Raw genomic sequence first — 8,781 nt, forward strand, 5'->3', positions numbered from 1 at the left:
AACAACCCAGGTTCGATTCTCCAGTGCCCAAGTAAAACCAGATGCACAAAAAGACTCATGGGAAAAAAAAAAAAAAAGGCATGCATCTGAAGTTTCTTGGCAGAGGCCCTGGCGCACCCATTCTCTCTGTCTCTCTTCTCTCTATTTCTCTGCTTGCAAGTAAATAAAAAGATCCCAGCACTCGGGAGGCAGATTGGTATGAGGATTGCTGCTGTGAGGCCACCCTGAGACTACATAGTAAATTCCAGGTCAACCTGGGCTAGAGGGAGACCCTACCTCGAAAACCAAAACAAAACAAACAGCACGAGGGAAAGCCCATCAATGCACAAAGAAGCAACTCGACAGGCGTGCCCGGCAGCCCCTCTACAGTCTAAGCCCAGTCCTGCTGCCAGGAAGAATAAACAGCTCCTCCCTTCCCCCACCCCGGGCTGCAGTTCTAGAACATTCCCATCCTGCGGTAAAATGAAAGAGTGCAGTAAACCATGAAGGCACCAAGGGGAGGGAGTGGCTGCAAGTCTTCACCTGGCTACAGGTGGACATTAATCCTTTAAGTAGCACAGGCCAGTTCTTGAGGTGTCCCATTGCTCCTCCCCTAAGAAACAATAACGACAACAGCAGCCAAGAAAACTAAAAAGCCACCTTGGCAGAAAGGGCCGTTCACTCACCTCAGTGGCACGTTGCAAAGCTGCATCCCTCCCGGGACCTTCAGGCTACACTTGGCTTCAACTGTTTATTGGCTCCATGATAGTTCTGGGTGGATTCACCTTCCTGGAAAAGGGTGTGGATCTCACCAGTCAGGGCGCCAGAATGTCCCTTTGGGTGCTCTGATGGGACTGGTCTTGATCAGCAATCCTGAGGAAGTGCTGGTGGTTTCCAGGCCTCCCCAGCTGAGGATGCTGGCCTGGGCAGTACCCTCTGCTCTGTGCAGCATTGCTGGGAGCAGAGGATCGAGAGCTAGGCTCCAATCATTATGAGCCATGTTCATTTGGGCAAGTTACTCAACCGCCCAGTGCCTCAGTTTCCCCTTCTGTAAAGTGAGATGCTAGAAGTTCCTAGGGTTGCTGTGAAGACTAAACAAGTCCACATGTGCAATGTGCCCGTTGTCAAGAGCTGGCATTTCTTCCAGCCCTAGTCCATGCCAGGCACCATCCTGGGTGGCCATGAGCTCCACGTGATAGGTAGCCAGGGAGACTGAAGGGAGACGGGCACACGGATCACCCCAGGAGGAGCCACAGGTCTGGAGGGCCTTGTCATCAGCCCTACTCCATGACCCCCTGCCTCGCTCACCCTTCCCCGCTCTCACGTTCCGCATAGCAAAGACAGTTCATATAGATGGAGGAACTGCGGCTCACGAGTTTATCTGGGGACACACAATTCACAGTACTGTGCAGCTTTACTCCAGAATGGACCTCCTACCTAAGCCTCTCCTGCTCTGGCTGAAGCCTCCCCCATGACACCTCAAAGAGGGGTAGAGGGATGAGCGGAAGTGACTTGTGACAGCCTGCTCCATGATGTTTGCAGGACTTCCAATGAGAAGAAAGAGGGGTAGAGAAACAGAAATGGGGGGGCTGGGGAGAAGGCTCAGCAGATAGACACTTGCTTGCAAAGCCTGCTGGTCTGAGTTAGATTCCCCAGTACCCAAGTAAATCCAGATGCACAAAGTGGCACATACATCTGGAGTTCATTTGCAGTGGTTTGAGGCCCTGATGTGCCCATTTAGTCTGTCTGTGTCTATTTGTATGTCTGTCTCTGCTTGCAAGTACACACACACACACACACACACACACACGTTGGTTTTTTCGAGGTAGAGTCTTACTCCAGTCCAGGTTGACCTGGAACTCATTCTGCAGTCCCAGGCTGGCCTTGAACTCACAGCAATCCTCCTACCTCTGCCTCCTGAGTGCTGGGATTAAAAGCATGTGTCATCACAATGGGCTAAAAATATTTTTTTATAAAATAGAAAAACACAGCTGGGCATGGTGGTGCACACCTTAAATCCCAGCACTCGGGAGGCAGAGGTAGGAGGATCGCTGTGAGTTTGAGGCCACCCTGCAACTACATAGTGAATTTCAGGTTAGTCTGGGCTAGAGAAAAACCCCAGCACTGGGGAGGCAGAGGTAGGAGGATTGCCATGTTCGAGACCACCCTGAGATGACATAATGAATTTCAGGTGGGCCTGCGTTAGAGCAAGACCCTACTTTGAAAAAACAAAACAAAAAAAAGCGGAGAGATTGCTCAGTGGCTAAAGACACTTGCTTACAAAGCCTGATGGCCTGGGTTTGATTCCCTAGTACCCATAAAAAGCCAGATACACAAAGCAGTGCATGAGTTTGGAGTTAGTTTATGGTGGCAAGAGACCATGACATGCCCACACTCATTTTCTCTCTCTTTCTCTTAAATAAACAAACAAACAAGTGAAATATTAAAAACTACAATAATGGAGCTGGAGAGATGGCTTAGTGGTTAAGGTGCTTGCCTGCAAAGTCAAAGGATCCTGGTTCGATTCTCCAAGACCCGCGTAAGCCAGATACACAAGGGGACACATGCATCTGGAGTTTGTTTGCAGTAGGTGGAGGCCCTGGCATACCCATTGTCTCTCTCACTCTTTACCTCTTTCTCTCTCAAATAAATAAATAAAATATACTTTTAAAAATATTTTTTAAATAGTACAATAATGAAAATAGAAAAACAGAGGTGGGTACACTATCCAATGAACTCAGAGCCCATGTGTGAAGCAATACTATGCCATTATGCCTCTAGATCTTTGCACATGCTGGCCCTCCTCCAGAGCACTGTCCTTTGTCCTCTCGGCTGGTTGACCCTTATTTCTCTACATCAGATATTTCAAAAGCCCTTCTTCCCTGTTGCTTTGACCCTATCTGGAAGAAGAACTTACATTTGGTAAATGCACAAATGTTAAGTGTGCATCTCAAGGAGCTTCCCTACATGCACTCCTGCTGTCTCACCAGACATTTCCCACACACAGGAAAGCTCCCCTGTGCTTATTTTTGATGGCTAGACTCCAGGAGATATGTGGATTCTCATCCTGAATTCCTTTCCAGCCCTTTCTAGAACGTCATGTTCTCCTGCACAGTGTTCTTGGCTTCTTTTGCTCAGCCCCGTGTACATAAGATCCTCCCACGTGCTGTGTGCCACGGGTGTTCTGTTGTGTTGGCCTGCACGATCTGAACAGGTCAAGGTGGATTCAGCCCATTCTGCTGCAGGTGGACATCTGGATTGTTCCTTAGTCTGAGGCTGTTAGGGCAAAGCTGCTGCAGGGCTTCTGTGGTGTTTGTGACGAAGCCTCATGCGCAGTCCCCAGTGGGCAGGACCTTTGGGAGAAGGGGCCCTGCTGGAGGAGGCGTGTCACTTGTTGGAGGACCTTGAAGTTTATTAGCTCAGCTTGGCAGCAATAGCTAGCTCACTCGCTCTTGCTGCTCCCTCCCAGCTGCTGTGACAAGATGTGAGGCTCAGTTGTTTGCTCTGCCATGCTTCCCCACCACCACCACTCCACCACCACCCCAGCCATGATGAAACTTCTTGAAACTGTAGACCAGAATAAACCCTTTCCTTCAATAAACTGCCTTTGGATAGGTACTTTGTTCCAGCAACGGGAAGGTAACTGCTATGCTTTCTCATAGACATTATTTATTTACTTACTTTTGGCTTTTCAAGGTAGGGTCTTGCTGTGCCTAATCTCGAATTCACTTCATAGTCTCAGACTGGCCTCAGACTCACAGTGATCCTCCCACCTCTGCCTCCCAAGTGCTGGGATAAAGGCGTGTGTTACCACACCCAGCTTCCTCATAGACATAGGTTCCCATAGACACTCTTTATTTTTAAATATTTTACTTATCTATTTATTTGAGAGAGAGAGAGAGGAAGAAAGAGGCAGATGGAGAGAGAATGGGTACGCCAGGGCCTCTAACCACTCACTGCAAATGAACTACAGATGCATGTGCCACCTTATGCATCTGGCTTTATATGGATACCAGGGAATCAAACCTGGGTCCTTAGGCTTCACAGGCAAGCCTTAACCACTAAGCCATCTCTCCAGCCCTCATAGCCTTTTGTGTGTGTGTGGGGGGGGGGGGTTTCTGAGGTAGGGTCTCACTCTATCCCAGGCTGACCTGGAATTCACTATGTAGTCTCAGGGTGGCCTCGAACTCACGGTGATCCTCCTACCTCTGCCTCCCAAATTCTGGGATTAAAGGAGTGAGCCACCACACCTGGCTCCTCATAGACATTCTTCTTTTTTTTTTTTTTTTAAGAAAACTTCTTTATTCTTTCTTTAGTTTAGTTTACACACAACAGAAATCACCTATTTTACATCACAGTTCTGAGCACTGTAATGTATATTTTTTTGTAATCGCTAGCACAAACAGGATATAGAATGATTCTAAAAGTGTTGTGTCTATGCCTCACTAGAGAAAGAAGCAGCTACTACATTTCCATGAAAATCCCAGTCTCTTGGCCTCTCTCGCTGAAAGGGTATATGGTAGATGTCAAGCCCAGACCCCAGCATGCTTTGGAAGCTGCTGGAGATACTGCTGCAGGTAGCCACATCCACATGTTGACTTTCTCTAGCGGAGTACTCTTGGGCGTTGGAGGCCCTCACCAGCAAGTGCCTGAGGTACCTGAGCGTGTGCACACCACAAACTCCCACCACACACCTAGAGCAGCTGAGAGCTAATCACAGACTAGTGTTAGGCTCAAAAACAAAGACCCTCCTGGGCTGGAGGATAGCTTAGTGGTTAAGGCGTTTGCCTGCAAAGCCAAAAGACCTCAGTTCGATTCCCCAGGACCCATGTTAAGCCAGATGCACAAGGGGGCACGTGCATCAGGAATTCGTTTGCTCATAGACATTCTTTTTTTTTTTTAATTTTTTATTTATTTATTTGAGAGCAACAGACACAGAGAGAAAGACAGAGGGAGAGAGAGAGAATGGGCACGCCAGGGCTTCCAGCCTCTGCAAACGAACTCCAGATGTGTGCGCCCCCTTATGCATCTGGCTAACGTGGGACCTGGGGAACCGAGCCTCGAACCGGGGTCCTTAGGCTTCACAGGCAAGTGCTTAACTGCTAAGCCATCTCTCTAGCCCTGCTCATAGACATTCTTAATGACATTCAGCCCTCAGCCCTCTCAGGTACAGCTCCAGAGACAGGACTGCTCACCTCCCTCATATTTAGACCCAGTGGACAGGAGGACAGTGTTTCTTCTGGAAACCTGTGGCTAGCTCCCTAAGGCACACACATGGTGCTTCTCCAGCGCAGCCTGATCTCTACAGTGTGTCTGCCAGTCCGTTGTCCTCGCTCCCACCTCCACCTGACTGCCGGCCACTCCCAGGGGAAGAAGCCACCAGTGTTCTTCCAAACCCTCCCCAACATAGCCGGAAGTTCTGTCCTGTGGACACAGCCCCACTCTTTGCTGGGCCCTAATTTGTTGGAAGCCGTGTTTAACGAGTTCGCTCTTCATACTGGGCCTCTCCCAGCCTCAATTTCCCCATTGGTAAAGTAAGAATGTTGCCCTTGCCGCATAGGGTTGGGCTGAGTGCCAACTCCCATGCTGTGTCCTTGTTCTTGGAAGGAGGCAACAGAGGGGGCTGCCACACGAGGTCCCTCCAAAGCCCTCAGCCAGCAGGAAGGGCGACGACCTCTCCTGCTTCAATGTTATCATTGTCTGAAAGCTTTATAAAAAGCCCAAGGAGCTGGGCTTAGAGGCGCGCACCTTTAATCCCAGCATTTGGGAGGCAGAGGTAGGAAGATGGCTGAGAGTTCAAGGCCACCCTGAGACTACATAGTGAATTCCAGGTCAGCCTGGGCTAGAGCGAGACCTTACCTCGGTGGGGCGGGGGTGGGGGGGGCAGGGGAGCCCAAGGATGTCACTGTCCAAAGAGATGGTGCCGTGCGACTCTGGAGGAGGTGGGCTCCAAGCACGTCTCTCTATTGTACACACAGCATCTCATTTATCCCACCTGCCCTGTTCATATCAGTCTTAACAGCGATGGGTTTGGAGCACTCAGCATCTGCCAATTGGTCATCTCGTTCTCTCCTAATCAAGTTGAAGGAAGAAGTCTCATGTTCATTTGGAGAAACCAAGGCTAGGAGAAGGTAGGTTGGAGATCATTGCAGACCCTGGAAAGCAAAGATCTAAAATAAAATAGGCTGAAGAAAAAGAGAGCTAAGTCTTCAAATAGGTCCTGAACGTCGCAATTCCCCCACAACATCAGGGCAGAGTACTCGGGGGCAGTGCCCTGAAGGAGTGCAGTGAGTGGTTTGTTGCCAGGGAGATCCTAGGGGGTCCTGGGACCACAAGGCGGGAAGCCAGGATGTCCTCATTCTGAGCTCCCACCCCCCAGCATTCTCGGCATTCTCCGCAGGCTGGCTGCTCCCCATGAGAAGGCAGTTAGGTTCTCTCTGGACTTTGGACTGCAGATGGTTTTGTTATGCCTCAGGGAATAGGGAAAACCCTCAAAGAGCCACGCCATTCTCGCAGCCTCCTAGTCCTTCCTGCTTCTGCTACAACAAAGGTCCCAGCTACAGGGCTACAGGGGCATCTCCTGGAGGAGGTACGAGAGGGAGTGATGGCTCATCTCTGTTGTCAACTTGATTGGACTTAGAATCACTGAGGAGATAAATCTTTTGGCATGTTTGTCAGGCAGAGGTTTTTTTTTTAAATATGTTATGTATTTATTTGAGAGAAGGAGAGAATGGGCACACCAGGGCCTCCAGCCACTGCAAATGAACCATGCCACTTTGTGCATCTGGCTTATATGGGTCCTTGTGGAATTGAACCTCTCCAGTCCTTTTTAAAAAATATTTTATACGTGTGTGTGTGTGTGTGTGTGTGTGTGTGTGTGTGTGCATAATTTATTTATTTAAGACACACAGAGAGAGAAATACCAAGGCTGCAAACAAACTAGACACATGCACCACTCTGTGCAGCTGGCTTTACACGGTTCCTGGAGAATCAAATGCAGACTGGCAGGCCTTGCAAGCAAGTGTCTTTAACTACTGAGCCAGCTCCCCAGCCCTGTGCAGGGAGTTTTAGATTAGGTTGACTGAAGTGGGAAGTCCCACCCTAACTGTCAGCAGCACCCTTCCATGGGCTGAGGTCCCAGACTGAATGGAAAGGAGAGAGGGGCTGAGCGTCAGCATTCATGGTTTCTCAGCGTCCTCGCTGTGGATGCCGTGTGACCAGCTGTTTCACATTCCTGTCACCTTGCCTTTCCCATCACGATGGACTGTACTCTCAAAGAGTGAGCCAAAACAAACCCCACCTTCCTTATGTTGCTCTTGTAAGGCATTTGTCGCGGAAATGAGAAAGGAACTAACACAGAGGGTGAGCTGGAAGCCCTGTGTGTGGCCCTGTTCACACCAGGAAGATGCTGTGAGCTCGGCCAGGTCCCACAGGCAGAACGTCTCCCTCGTTGCCCTCAGCGCAACTTGGAAATCACTCAGCACCAGGAAGTGACCGCGTCTGCCTGATGGCCTCTCAAAGGTTGCCTCCATCCACACCTGCCCTCACTTGCCTGCCAGACTCAAAACAGATCAGAGGCGCCGTGAAGTGGACCGCGACAGAAGACTGGCTAAATAAGTCTAGGCACACATGCGTGAGCTGTAACGTTCGGGCAATGCAGAAGGATCACCGTCGATACTGCAGCTGTGGAGAGAGAGCCTCTGAATATCCTGGAGGCAAAAAGGCACAGGACAGAACAGAGCGGGGCTCAGGGTGCAGCTTGGTGGCAGACATCTGCCTGGCAGGCTCATGGCCCTGGGTTCCATACCAGCACCTCAGAAAGCTAAGCAAGGAGCTGAAGAGATGGCTTAGTGGTCAAGACACTTGCCTACAAGGCTAAGGACCCTGTTTGACTCCCCAGATCCTTTGTAAGCACAAGAGACACAAGGTGGCAATGCATCTGGAGTTCAATTGCAGTGGCTGGAGGCCCTGGCATGTCAATATTCTCTCTCTCTCTCATTAAAAAACCACCCATTTTTATAAGTATTTTATTTATTTTCACGCAGAAAGAGAGAGAGAATTAGTGGGCAAAGAGACCCTCTGAATATCCTGGAGGCAAAAAGGCACAGGACAGAACAGAGCGGGGCTCAGAGTGCAGCTTAGTGGCAGACATCTGCCTGGCAGGCACGTGGCCCTGGGTTCCATCCCAGCACCTCAGAAACCAGGGCATCCTGCCACTGCAAACAAACTCCAGACGGATGTGCCACTTTGTGCATCTGGCTTTACAAGGCTACTGGGAAACTGAACCCAGGTCACTGGGTTTTGCAGGTAAGTACCTTACCTGTTGAGCCATCTCTCCAGCCCATGATCCATTTTATTAAAGTATGTTTCTTTCATGACTGTGGAGTTGCCAAATGGATATATATAAGAAAATCAAGAACGTCCCAAAAGGTCAGCCAGTGATTTTTTTTTTTTACATTTTTAGGTAAACTTTATTATTTCCTACAAGAAATTCAAGAGAATCCCAAATAATTGCCATTTCTAATGACCTTAATGGAATGGCACAGTTATTAAAGTTCCATAAGAAAAAAAAAAACTGGAACATATTAATGACTTCAGGATGACAGAATGGGCAGAGGAAGACCGCACTACTTAGCATCCACACCAACAAGGTTCCATTTGATAAGTGGAGGCCTGAAGGTCTCTGCTGCCAGGAAAGAGCTCCTGAAGTTGGAGGATCCAAAGAGCATTACGAGCAGGTGAGCCCTTCTACAAGTCTCTTGAAGGACTGCGGAGAGTGGCATTTGCAGTGGGATCCCTGAT

This window comes from Jaculus jaculus, chromosome 5 (assembly GCF_020740685.1).
Source record: "Jaculus jaculus isolate mJacJac1 chromosome 5, mJacJac1.mat.Y.cur, whole genome shotgun sequence".
In the NCBI taxonomy this organism is placed as follows: domain Eukaryota; kingdom Metazoa; phylum Chordata; class Mammalia; order Rodentia; family Dipodidae; genus Jaculus; species Jaculus jaculus.